Raw genomic sequence first — 14,640 nt, forward strand, 5'->3', positions numbered from 1 at the left:
CTAAAATAGAAAATAAATGAACAAGTAACACTATCAGTATCTATAGCAGCAAGACCTGTCCTCAAATGAATTAATCTAGCTTGACTCAGAGGAGACTGCTGGCATTTTCTTTCTAATATAACAACATTTTGAATTTGAAAGTGCTGTAGACAGCCCACACTTCTGCAGGGGAGAAAAATTACAGCATACATAGAATAGACTGAACACAAAATGTGGTCAGAATGTCATAACAGACATGCAGTATTGTGGTGAGCAGAGCTTACACAATATGTTTCACTAAATAGTAAACAACAATTTGGCTGGTGATCACTTGAAGTGAAGCCCTTGTCCCCCAGCCGAAGAGGATGTTATACACTCTTGGATCAGCAGGCCCTTAAACACCAGATGCAGGTTTTTAAAACCTTATTCAAAACCTTTGTTGATCTTAATGAATAATTCAGCGGACGCAAGATCCATTTATCATCTATAAAGGACAAATGAGATGAAAACCAATACTTCACAATCTTAGTAATCACGTAGGTCCGAGTGTGGCCAAACACCTGAACTAGATATTTTTTTTTTTTGTGAACTGTGGGGGATTGCAGAGAACCAAGATTTTGATGGACTCTGGATCTTACTAGGCATTAGAAAATCAGACCAGCCTTTCCTAGTCCAAGTCCTTATAACACCATTATTTTCTGATATTTTATCTGAATTTTATCTGAGCTTTTTCAGAATTTCAGTTGAGAATTTCATTTGGACTAATTATTAAACAGACCTGTGTAATTGTCTTCAGTGTGCTCTTTAACTATTACATGTTTTTCTTTTAACAATTTTTAAATGGTGCTCATTCAACATGAACAGGTGAGCTGTAGAATTTTGGAAAAGTAAAGAAGAACTAAGAGAAATAAATGAATGAAATATGATTTCATATATATATATTTAAATATATATATTAATTTTGTGGAGTAACCAAAAAGTTGTGTTTCTCTTTGAGTGTGTAAACACACGAGAATGAGGCAACACTCTGAGATGGTGTGTTTGGGAACTGCAAGTGGTTTGAGTTATTGTAAGTTTGACGGACAAAAAATAAACAAACATAAAAACATCTTAGAGTGGCAGAGCAAAAGATCAGTGTTGTAGTGTCAATAATTCATGCCATGGATGAGGCAACTATACACATTGAGGTACACACTGAAATAAGTTTTGTTTCTAATATTAATATTAATAATAATAACATTCTCTTACGTCACGTGTATGGGGAGAAGAAGGCAATGTGCCACAAAATTGATATATTTATGTAGAAAATTTGGGAAAAACTGTATTATGTAACAGAATGGTGATGGTCTGCTATCATGGAGAATCGCCTATTTTTGGAGACTTTTTTTTCTTTGGTAAAAACAAACCTCACATGTATGTCCTTAAGAATCATTTTAAGCATGGTATTTCTCACTTTTACCTTAACTGCTTTACTGCTGTGAATTGTGCACTAAAAGAGGAAGGTTAGAAATATATCCATGGCAACCCTTCTTCCATCAGAAAACATTCTGACCCTCATTTCCACAAATACATACAGTATGTAGCGGGTATTATGTCCACAAGGTCTCATGCAGCCATTCCATCCTAATCCTCTCACTGATGGAAAAGGATATCATTTCAGTGTCCGGCAATAATGACAGGGAACATCGGCACAACTGAGACTACTTAAAGCAAGTCATGATGATGAACCAGATAGAGAGGTCAATTTACACATTTGAGAAGCTTGTAAAGGGATTACATTTGTAAATTTATATAACTCAGGATTCTCTTGTGTGTCAAAGGGGGCAAATGCATTGTGTAGCACCTCTATAGGCCTGTTACACTGAGATAAGACTAATGCTTGACATTCTCAGGCTGCAACAGCATTGAGATCATTATTTTACACCTCAAGGATTCACTTTTAATATTCAGTGTAGATGGAATTCATGAGCAGATAAAGAGAGCTGTAGACAAGCAGTGAATAAACTATTCTGAAATGCCATTCCCTTGGTGACCTTTGAATGAGGCACCCAATCTGTGTGCATCTGTGCAATTATAAAAACTGGGATTCACTGAAATGATCTTGACTGAAAGTTGAGCTCAGCATGGGTTATCAAAAATTGCTTTACTTACATTCTTGGCAAACAAAAATTCTACATGATTAACCAGGTCCATAGAATTATGATTTATTACGTTTATTACGTTGTTAAATATGATGAAATGAATAGACAGACTATGGCTTATTTCTGAACTTAAAAAAAAACTCAGACAAGATTTGAAAATTAGAATGCCCCTTTTTACCAGACAAAACTAAAAGCATTGAACACATTTCTACTACATGTGTTTTAAAAGTGTATTATGCATAATTATTTTTTCAAAATATTCAAGATAAAATATACTGTATGTCTTTAACACACAAAATCACTGCAGTCTAAACAATGAAGTAAAGAATTTCAGTTCCCTGCATGCAGTCTGCAGAGGTTGCAGATGCAGAGGAAAGTTCAGGGATGACATTCACAGCTGCAGATTAGCAATATACTGTATGTGGTAGACTACAGTTTGTGTAGTCTACCACCAGGGTAGTCTACTACTCTGGATGCCCCATTGTCTCAGCATGCAATTGTCCAACCACACTCATCTCTGCTTTTCCTGACAGCCTTATGAAACAGATGGTTGAAATGCTTCCTTCATATATCAAGGAAACTAACCATGCCCTCCAACTTTTCAATGATTTCCAATTTCAGGGTCCAGAATGCTACATTGTTACCATGGATATCACGTCTCTCTACACTGTCATTCCCCACAGTGATGGTCTTAAAGCCCTCAAGCACATGCTAGAGAAACATAAAGTGCTTGATCCACCCACCCAGTGCAGGGGTGCCCAACCAGTCGATCGCGATCGACCAGTCAATCCCGGAGTGCTTGCCAGGCGATCGATCACAAGAATGTTTGGCAAAAAATAAATGGGCTATTTGACTGTTTCTTCAGATCTTCAGATTCAGATCTGTGCATGTAATGTCATACACTTTACTGCCCTTGTGTGTGTTTAACGCTTGTGGAATGGGTATTAAAAGTCTCTTTCCTGAGTGCTGGCTGACACTGAAAAAAAGACTACAGTAGCTCCGTAAATAAAGAGTGTTGTGTGTGCTACCCAAGAACGGTCTCTTGGTTATTGCCACACGAACCCCAGTTTCACTACAGTGCATAGTGGAGCAAAACAGACTGGCCGTGACACATTCTCCAACAGTTTGATAAGTTTAATTGCCTATTTGATAGTTGAACTGTTTGAGCAAAAATGATTAAACAAAGAGAGTGAAAACTTACCATTACCACAAGCATGATTTTTTTTGGACTTTTCACATTAAAATCTGCAATGCTAGCCTCTACTTGAAAAAGGGAAAAATAGAACAACATTTCAAAACTGCACTCAAAATGTATGATGTGGACATTCCTGCTAATAATAAGTTACGGAAAAGAAAAGTGGAAAAATTAAGATCTCAACTAGCAACAGTCGGTTTTCACGAGGCCTAATACAAAAGGGAAAGCGGCAATCATCGCATCGTTCCGTGTGAGCTACTTCCTGGCTAAACACAAAAAGTCATTCAAGGATCAAGAAGTAATTTAAAAAAAGCATTTGCCGAGGCTGCTGACCTGTTGTTTGGAGTTTTCAAAAACAAACATTTTTGGTGAGGTTCAGGCAACTGTTGCCTGAAATCAAAGAGTTTCTCAAGTCGTCTAAACATGGTGAATATGCTCTTTTAGAGGATGACCAGAGACTTTTGGATTTCGCGTTCCTCACAGACTTGACTGAACCGCTGGATGAGCTGAATGTCGAGCTGCAGGAACAAAATAAAAATGTCATCGACATGATCAGCAGTGTCAACGCTTTAAAAAAAAAGTGTTCTCAAGTAAGCTTCTCAGTGCCAGTGCTCACATTAAGGTAGGATATTCTTTTTTCTAAAATGGGAAAGATTACTTGTTCACTGTAGCATGAGTCATCTTGCTTATATTTGCTGTCATTTTAGTGATGGGTATCGTTATTGTACTGATGTGCCCACAGTCTGTTTTTCCTTTATCAGAGCTTCAAATTCACATTGGTAGATTGCGCTGGACTGGCAAATTAAAAAATAGGTCTTGAATTAAAAAAGGTTGGACACCTCTGCTCGATTGTGTCTTGTGGAATTGTTGAATTGTTTCTCACACTCAATGTCTTAATAACCTTTTTTTATCAGCAGGTTAGTGGATTTGCCATGGGCACCAGGGCAGGACCTAGCTATGCCAATATTTTTGTCTGCTCAGTAGAAGAATGCTTCTTTGCTTCCTATACTGGCTTTATCCCTGGCCTCTACAAGCAATACATCGATGAAAAACTAATTATGTCATGCTTTGCATTGTGTTTTGCATGCAGTGCAGAGGGAATACACTGCCCTCCAAAAGTATTGAGCAGTTAAGCCTCAACTATGATTTTCACTGTGGACTCTAATCTAAAAACAATCATTTCTTATGAAAAAAAAACATGACTGGTAAGTACAACTCCTAAGAATTTTATTTTATAATGAAGTAATTTCAGTTCTACCCTCTTGAGTCAATTAAACAACTACCATCTACCAGTCACACTGTGACATCAGTGTTTGGTGGCTGTGGATGGAGAAGATGTATAGTGAAGACAGCCTTCAGGACTAGTGATGGTTTTCATTTTTTGCTTGATTCATTTAGTATAAAATATGATGGTGACAAGTGTGAAAATCTGATGGCACAATTGTTTGCTCATTGTAAGTAAGGGTAAGGAGGGGCATGAAGTGAGTTTTCCAGGAAGATTTTACAGAAAGGATTGGGAGAGCAGGTTATTAACGGTAACTGACTGTTTTTTGACATTCTGTATGAGGAGAAATAGTAAGTTAGTTTTAATTCTGTGAACATGATGGAGAAATGTTTGATGGATTTTCAGGAGCAAAGGCAGAAAGGCATATTAGGAAACTTTTGTTAGGTTTCTCAGATAACACTGAATTGTTATCTTATCTAACAACAATAGAACTGTAATTGTTAAATTGTATAAAGAAACAATGGGTGAGAAAGATGTAATTACGTGGGCAATTATGTGGCTCTGTGCAAAAGACCTATGTAAAAGTTTCTGATAAAGAGGGGATTTGGATTGGTTCCTGGAGATTTTGAAAAATTATAATTTAAATTGCATGTGAATGCTACAGTCTGTGGTGAGTGGTGACACATCTTCCGTCTCACATTGTACTAGAGCAGGGGCTGCAGGATGCATGCCATTATTGGCAGGCAAAGGGGATATTTAATGGTACATGCAATGAAAGCAGCACGTGCAATACAATTCTACTAAGCCACAAAGAAACTAAGTTAAAAAACAATAGAAACTATGCCTGACTGCAATGCACTTCTGTGTTCCATTGGTGTAAACTTGGTTTATTTGCTGCATTATTTTTAGAGGGGTTAGCCTATTGTTTTCAGAGAAAAGCTCACAATCGCAAAGATAATATTTTTAATATTAAAGTGTTAAGTCTCGTCACGGTCGTCATCCCTCCTCTAGAGGGCGCTCCGACATTTTATTATTAGTTTCATTATTACGTGCACCTGTCTCCTGTTTAACCTGTCACTACAGTGTATAAGATATGGGCCTCCTAAGCTCTGCGCTCAGCATCTGTTCTCTCATGCTTTATTAGCTACTGACTTTTCCCTCTTTCTCACACTTGAAGAAGGCTCCACAGCGGAAACGCTGTGTTTCGTTTCTTCTCTTTTCAGCATGGAATAAACCTTTACTTGTCCCCTTACTAAATATTAACTCCATTGGATTGGTTCATAGCAGTATTGGAAGTTCAGGAGAGTGATGTCTCCTTCCTTCTTTGGATATGCATGTAATTTTATTTATTAAATACTTTTGTAAAATGAAAACTGTTGCTGAAATATATTGCCAGGAAGTATTTAAATAAACACTAAGTTTTGAACAATTACAATATGTAATTGAGGTGCAGGCCTTGCTAATACAAAATGTAAATAGAAAGTGACCCATCCTTTCATTTTCTAATTGCTTCATCCAATTTATGGATCACTAGGGAGTTTATCCTGGAGAACAACAGACGCAAGATAGGATACAACCTGGATGGGACACCAGTCTATCACAGGGCACACACAGACACCTGCAAACACTCACACCTGGGCCCAATTTTGTCAGAAGCCAATTAACCTACCACTAGCAGCATGTGTAGGCTGCAAAGAAACAGTTAAAGGTTTATTCCATACCAAAAGAAGAAAAAAACCTTTACCTCTTGACACCTGAAGAAGGCTCCACAACCGAAACACTGCGTCTCTTTTCTTTTCCTTTCAGGAGTAAACCTTTACCTGTTCCTTCACACCCACAGAAACTGATGTACAAAAATGTTCGTTCTAAACGTGCTGATTTGAGTACCTTCTTTAATGCTAAGGAATAAAGTTTAATATCTGGAAATATCTTGTAAATCCTCCTGATACATACGTATTCTAATAAGCAACTCGCCTAGGTCATCAGAAGCCTTCCTTCCTTACATACAGTAACCCTAAACAAACACTCCCCCAGCTGCTATCCAACTTCTCCAATGGCCTTCAGATCACACCATGAATTCCTCTTCTCACCTCTTCCACACTTTCATAATTCTGCATTGGTGGTTTGGGTTCCCGCTTGGTTCTTTTGGGGGTCCTGGTCTCCTTGTTTTGTGGCCGGGAGGTCATCCCTCAGCCAAGTGTGTTAAGCCAAAATTGTGCTCCATAATCCTTTCATGGCGCCTTAATCTTGGTTGTTGCCATTCCTTGTGAAATGGAGTTTATAACGAAAGATTGGGAGGGATGACAACAACCAAGTCCAACCAGACTCAGTTGTAAGTAATTAGTAATAGCTCCTGACATCCATTCCTTTCCCAAAACACTATAAATACCTATGAGATCCCTATCTCTCTCTCCTGACATCCATTCCTTTCCCAAAACACTATAAATACCTACGAGATCCCTATCTCTCTCTCTTATATGTCTTTTGCATCCCACCTCCACCTCTGCAGCTGCCCCTTTGTCACCCTGCATGGGGGTCCTGGTCTCCTGGTCCTCTGGCCAGGAGGTCAGCCCTCAGCCAAGCGGGTTAAGCCAAAATTTTGCTCCATAATCCTTTCATGACGCTTTAATCTTGGGTGTTGTCATTCCTAGTGAATGCTCCAGAATGCTAAATTTAACTCAGCCATATTGAGCGTCAGTTGGTGTTTAATGCACCATGTGCTCATTTGCATTTCAATGTGTAAATGCAAAAATCTGCAATGGTTTCATAATAGCCTTGCCAATATCAATGAAGAGTAACCACTAAAGAAAAAATAGGTCAGAGTGTATAATATAAACATGTTCTGTATATAATCAAAAATAAAATACCGTATGTTCCAATTTGGATCTGAACTTATTTCTATTTTAAAGTGAAACGTACAGTACCTGTTTTTATCTTAATCAGGAATTTCAGCCTTGTACTTTTAGAAGCTCTGTGCACTAGGTAATATCGTTTTAATGTATTAAATTTTTAACTGCAAGCTCTATATACAGTATAATGATTTTTTCAGTGTTTCTTTGTTATTTGATGTAGCATGAAATGATTTAAAGCACTTTCAATGCTGATACTGTGAAGATACTGTGAAAGTGACCTATCGAAAGGTTGATTGTATTGGTATTACAATACTAAGGATTTTTTGTGTAAATATTGAAAGTTATTTTAAACATTTTAATATCTGTATTAAGTTCTTCTTTATCCTCACAGTAACTTACTCAAAGTAGTGCCTAATGTCAGCATCAGTCCAGGCTCTTTTATGTCAAACCCCTTCTTTAACCCCATTTTGCTACATTTTAACAACACTTAAAATATGCAAGGAGTCATTAGCAAAGTAGGAACATACATATTTGTTGAAAAATATATCTATTTACTCTGATTCATTTTTAAGACCAAAAACTAACATGAAAAGCAAGCTGCTGAGAACTTATTATAAATTTGATAAATTTAATTTAATCTGCCAAAAAAATCCAGATGTTTTCTTTTTTCCTTTTTCAGTTCACTTTATGAATTTGTGAAAACCATCTTCACTTTTTCAAATTATATCTGAAATTTGTTTGACCTAATCTATTAATCTGAAAGAATAAAATCTTTACAATGTACATAATGTACATCTGAAGTAATCAAACACTTATATTACTTAAATCAGCCAAAATATGACTATACATTTTTCTATAACTGCTAGAATTGTTAGGTCACAAACCCAATCATTTTCAGAAGGCTTTCACTTTCCTTAAAGCAACTTGTCATAACTCATGATGGCACCTAAGGTCCTATAAGCACAGACTGGAGGGCCAAATGTCTTGAGTCGTAGACTGATATGAATTCAATATATGATCAACTTACTATAAATGTAACCTCAGTTCTAGTCAAATTTAGGACATTTTGGGGTTAAATCTGAAATCATGAACCTGGCACAATGGCTTAGTGTTTTACCCTGTCTGCCTAAATTTACCTGAAACACCTTTATCAATACTTCAAATAATATGCAAATGCAGCATATTTTCCCGAGTTTAGTCACTTCAGTGTTTAATACCTGCAGGTTTCAGTTAATCACGGTGGAGTTCAGGGCTGAAGGTGTATTGTAGAATGTAGTTTGATGTTTCATGTCTTGACACTTCTGTCTCCAACTAACCCCTCTTTCTCATACCCTTTTACTGTTCCTAGCTGTGTTTTGTACACCAGCTGCTGGTCATCATGTGGAGGTTTCTGCTTAATGAGTGGTCTATCGATCTGGTTTCTACTCAAATTAGACTGATATCTAAAGTAGCAAAGTGAAGTAGATATACTGTACCTACAGCTGTATAAACATTGCAGTGTCCATTTTATCTGATGTGGAGGGATCACAGTTGTTGAGCTGTGGTCAGACATCTGAGGGCAGCACATTAACACTCCAGAAACTGAAAAAGAATCATTGTGCATTCAGTGTGTGTTGATAGAAAAAACAGTGTTACCTGTAGTGCGCTGATTTCTCTCACTTTAAGGAGAACTCATGAAGATGGAACGCATCTACTCCCAGAGATATTAGATCAGTAATGTCTTGGGTGAAACAGGCAGTATGATTATTCTGTGGAACTGAAAACTCAAATCAGTTTTTACAAAGAAGTGAGTTACACTGACTGTTGCTGTGTCAAGTTGTTGAGATATGAAAGATGGTTTAAGGTTTAAAATTTGACTGATGGCCAAATGAGATCCGTCAGTGGGAAAGAGAAAGGTTAGGAAATATTTAGGGAGGGGAGGGTAGAAACACTGGTTTGATCTGGTCATGGCCAGACAGCACATTCCCACCTGCTAGGAAGAATAATGTTTATGACGTGGATCCTCCACACTGATGTTCTCTTAGAGGAGCATCCCGCTATCCAACCCAGATACTCTTTCTAAGTAAAGGTGCTTTCATTAAATAAGCATTACAATTGTCTACAATTAAAGACATTCAGTGGGCGATGGCAAACAAAAATATATGTAACAAAAATATTTTTTGAGTCAAATACTGTACATTGATCTGCTAATCTAGTACCAGTGGTACTCATACTGCATGAGATGTACAGTACTTGCCCACTGTTAACAATATGCAGCATTTTAGTGTCAGGAAACATACTGTTTAATATGTTAATAATATGTAAAATAAAATATTTTTTCCTACTTTTGTTTTTGGTGTATTATACCAAAACAAATGCCAAGAACTTTCATTTTGATGTCTGTCTCTCCTTTTTAACTATTCTTTGCATGTGATTCCTCATTTTAACAAAAAAAATATAGGGCTTCAGAATTTCTGGTCCTTAAGTCTTAGTTTTTAATTTACAGTACATGATTTTCTTTAATCTGAATTTTCTGCTCAGGAACATTTCAAAGTACAGCATGATATGAATTTCTTTTTATAGATGTGAAAAGTCTTTAAGCCTGTGAATCTACTTAAGACCATTTTTATTACTTCTTTGCTTGAATGCAAGTTGAGAATAATAAAAGAAAATTAAATATGTCTGTTTGAAATCCAACACAACTACAAAACAAGGTTTCCATCTGATATTAATTTGACATTTCAAAAGAAATGGAATTGTGTTGAAAGGCTGAGAGGCTTTAAAAATACAACAAATATGCATTGGAACTAATATCATTTGTATAGCTCTAAAGGTACATATATTTAAAAGAACTTGCAATGTTTACTTTAGTTACTGGGTGATCTGTCAAGTGTAAGAGGATGGTAAGTAGAGAAAAGGTGGCAGTTAATGTCAAAATACATTCCCATACATGACTCCAGGAAGCTGTGGGAACTACCTGCAATACTCTGTCACCCGGCCAATTCGTGGAAGACAATTGGTTGGGCGACTTTTAAAACAAATTATCAGAAGGTGCAGTAGGGTGTCTTAAACAGCAACATTGAGAGGCAGCTTTAGGTAAAACAGACACACTAAACAGCAGTAAGATACAGAGGTGGTGCTCTTTTATCTACAGTGCAAGGGAAATAAGCCAACACCACACAAAAGAAGAAAAGCCTATGTTCCTCTTTAAGCTACTAACTAGACTTCAAGGGTTCCTCACTATCAGTAGCACTCCCCTAAAAACTCATGTTCTGAAAATTTGCTCAGTCAGTTGCTTCCTTGCTTCTCTCCCTCTGGAGCAATTTGAATATCAGAGAATTCGCCCTATGTTTCCTGATGGCAGATGTTGACTGATGGCGGAATCACCAGCTTCCTGGTTTTTGAAAGTATCACCGAAACAAATATCTTCCATCAGTAGGTCACGTGAGGACTGAGGATGGCAGGTCACTTCCCACAGCTTCCTGGAGAATGTAGATCAGGTAAATCATCTTTAAATACACTGCCTTCTCACAAACACATAAGCTACGTGGCTGTACTCACAAATACGTACTGTACCCGACTTTATAGCGCTCAGATTTTTGTTCTGTGATTTTGATTATTATTGTCTCTTCACTGTACACACATGCATATATACAGTACATACAGTACATTGAACACGTTATGGCACCTTTAACCCTGGTGTATAACACCAGCTCATGTCAATCACTTGGTAATGTCAATGTCAATGTCAAGTCAATCACTTCCTTTTCTTATGAAAAATTAGATTAAGCAGGGACAAAAAGGGAACGTGCAAATCAGTCTATAAATTGTGCAATGTGTGCTCCCCTAAACAAAAAAGTAACACTGCAAAAATCCTTGTCTACTTCCAAGTGATCACATCTGGTGATGAGGAAAAGGATAGGTTTCCAACTTTGCCCTGGCTGACTTGTGCTAAAAGATCATTTTAGAGGATTTCACAATGCTAATGTTCTGAAAAATCAATCTTTATGATGAACATACAGGAGACTGGGGCCATTGCATGCAGATACTGTACATGATTTCATCGTGGACAATAAACATACAGACATCTGTAATGTGTGTGTTAGGAAGGTATACAAATTATTTAAAAAAATTCTCCCAATTGTGCAGCACCTTTAAACTTAACATGAATATCGGTTCTCCAGGTGAATCCATTACCTATGTTGAACATCATACAAATAAGTGAGCAATGAAGCAACATGACATGCAATATGATTGGCTTGCGTGCAGAGAAAATGACAGGGATGCTTTCTTGCATGAAACGCTATTGATTTTTAAGTGATTTTCCCTCACTGTAGAGCACTATGTTTTTCTCTAGATCTGCAGCTAACCAACAGCCTGCATCCACTTGTGCAAAAAAAGCTCGCTTCTCACTGAGATTTTCATTCCATGCATGAAGCACAAAAGGCTCATTATTATGTAACATCTGATAAGGCATATGCTTAAGGGCCAGATACATGTTGGTTTAAAGATTCTGAGTTCATCAATTGCCGCTAGAAAAGGAAACCTTACTGAGGATAAGCAACGTCGAACGTTGATTAAACAAAGTGTAGGGCAAACACAATAGCAGACCAGTTTAATTAAGCCAATTACACCTGCTGAAAACAATACAGCAGATTTATATTACCTGTGCCATGTGAATGGTACAAATCTAATCCTATTGTTACATTGCAATTGAAAGGCAAAAAGCCTCTAATGGAGGTGCTTCAGCTGCAGGGATTTGGTTATCTCGACAAAGGCAGTCAGCCAATGAACTAAAACACAAACCATCACAACATAAAAAATACTACACTGGTGAGGTCATTCAAGTCAAAAATGTTTCTGTAGATAATGCAAATAGCTCAGTTGTATGTTCTGATCATTAAGGGGAACGGGTTAAGTTTTTTGGACTAAGACTGGGAACAAAATGATGCATATGCAATTGTCCAGTGTATCATGGAGAACCTCCAACTGGACTTTATCCAGTAAAAGATACAATTAATTTAAGAAGCATTGGATCCCCATAATATAAGGAACATAAGTTTTGGAAATAATTTTCTTATTTTTGGAAATGATTATTATCTTATTGTTTCTTGCATAACTTACTCACTGAAGTCGCACTACGGCACATGTTGCAGAGGAACAACCACCAGAGGTGATTGGGATGCTTTTGATGTGGTTAAAAGTATGTGGGGATGTGTTATGATGCACTTGAAGAACTTGTGCTCTCTTGAGAAGCATCCCCAGTGGGATTTGGAGATATACTGTCACACCACATAGAAGTTGACCAATTAGAGGGCACAGTCATAGGTCAATTGGCAGATATCTCCAGGATACTCAATACTTCACTTGGAAGTGAAGGGGGATGTGACTGTGCTGATTTCTGACTAGCTCTGTCATTTCCTCAGCCAGGCAAGTTATCGCCAGAGTACTTAGCATGCTGTGCCCATATCCGTCACCTTATTTTGACATTATTAGAATTTGACTGAACAACTGAAGATAGTGTGGAGTTGTGATTGGGGGTTCAAATGCAGGGCTGATAGTGTAGAAATCTGACTCTGGATTAGGATCATTAATACAGAACTGGCTTGAGTACAGATACCTGGTGAATGTCACATGTCAGAAATAACTGTTGTACATGACACCTCAGAAAGGCAGGGAGAACATTATCAGGAATAGCCACTGTGCCATATAGTATGCTGGTAAAGATCACTCTGAGCCAGCAGCCATATCACTCCGCAACTCACAACTGGCAACCCATTGAAGCTAAGCAGGTGTGAGCCTGGTCAGTACCTGGGTGGGAGACCTCCTGGAAAAAACTAAGGTTGCTGCTCGAAGAGGTGTTAGTGGGGCCAGCATGGGGTGCTCATGCTGTGGGTCCTGATGCCGCAGTAAAATGACAGGTACATTATACTGTAAAAAGGCGCCGTCCTTTGGATGAGACATACAGAGAGACTGACTCTCTGTTGTCATTAAAAATCCCAGGGCGTTTCTTGAAATGAGTAGGGGTGTAACCCCAGTGTCCTGGCCAAATTTACCACTCATGGCCTCCTAATAATCACCATGTCACGATTGTAGTCCCTCCCCCTTAAGGGCGCTCCGGCTCTTTCACTTTTGAGTTGATTTTGTGCACCTGCTCCCAGTTCCTGCCTCCTTAAAAGCCAGACATTCACTCTGTTCCTCTGCATTGGTTCCCATACCAAGCGAGTCTCGGATCTGAGGGCCTGATCCCATTACCCCCTTGTTCCCCCCGACCCTCCACCGGATCCCACTCCGGTTTTTAATCCTGTTTGTCTTTGTCTCGGATGGACTGCCTGGCCTTGGACTTTTGCCTCGTCTTGGATTTCCCTTTGAATTCCGTTTTGGATTGTTTGCCCCGGACTCACCCCCCTCAACACCTGCGCACCTTGGACACACCCTCTGTTTTCATTCCCGACTCCTGCATGCTTTTTTCCCTGTGTTTTTCTCACTCTGCCCCAGATTGTCTCGTCTGCATAGGGTCTGGAAAGAACGCTTTCATTACACCCCATCTATAAATTGGCTTCATCACTCTGTTCTCCTCCCCACTGATAGCTGATGTGTGGTGAGTGTTCTGGTGCATTATGGCTGCCTTCACATTATGCAGGTGGGGGCTGCACACTGGTGGTGGTGGAGGGGGAGTCCCCATTATCTGTAAAGTACTTTGAGTGAAGTGTCCAGAAAAGTGCTATAAAGTATAAGTGTAAGCAATTATTATTATTAATTACGCATAACACCCCATTCACGGTAATAACATAGGGATATCATGGCTGTATCTGGACTATAAAACTCTCTGTAACACTGCTGAACGTTCAGGGCACTGTGTCCTTGGATGTGTCTTCTCCCAGTGATCTCCAGAAATAGTCTATTTCATTAGAAAATAAATCGCATCTCAAACATTCACTGAACCGTCTCCTTGCATACTGTACCTACAGTAGAATGTCAATTATTTTTGCTTTTCTTTTATATAATAAATGCATTTGACACTTTTGAACTATAAGCCTCATTCATTTTTGTGTCTGGACTTGAGAAAAATAAATTAGGGCAGATTGAGGGAAAATTCAGTTTCATCTACTGTATAAGGGATAAGAACATCTGCATCATCATAATAGCATCTGGAAACTATGATCATCAGTGGCCCAGCTGACATATTCCTTTTCATATGGTCTTTGAATTCTTCATAACTGAGTTTTAAGAGGTAAAAGGTCATGAGTGAAGACATTCTTTGATTTT

This window comes from Lepisosteus oculatus, chromosome 7 (genome assembly GCF_040954835.1).
Source record: "Lepisosteus oculatus isolate fLepOcu1 chromosome 7, fLepOcu1.hap2, whole genome shotgun sequence".
Lineage (NCBI taxonomy): Eukaryota > Metazoa > Chordata > Actinopteri > Semionotiformes > Lepisosteidae > Lepisosteus > Lepisosteus oculatus.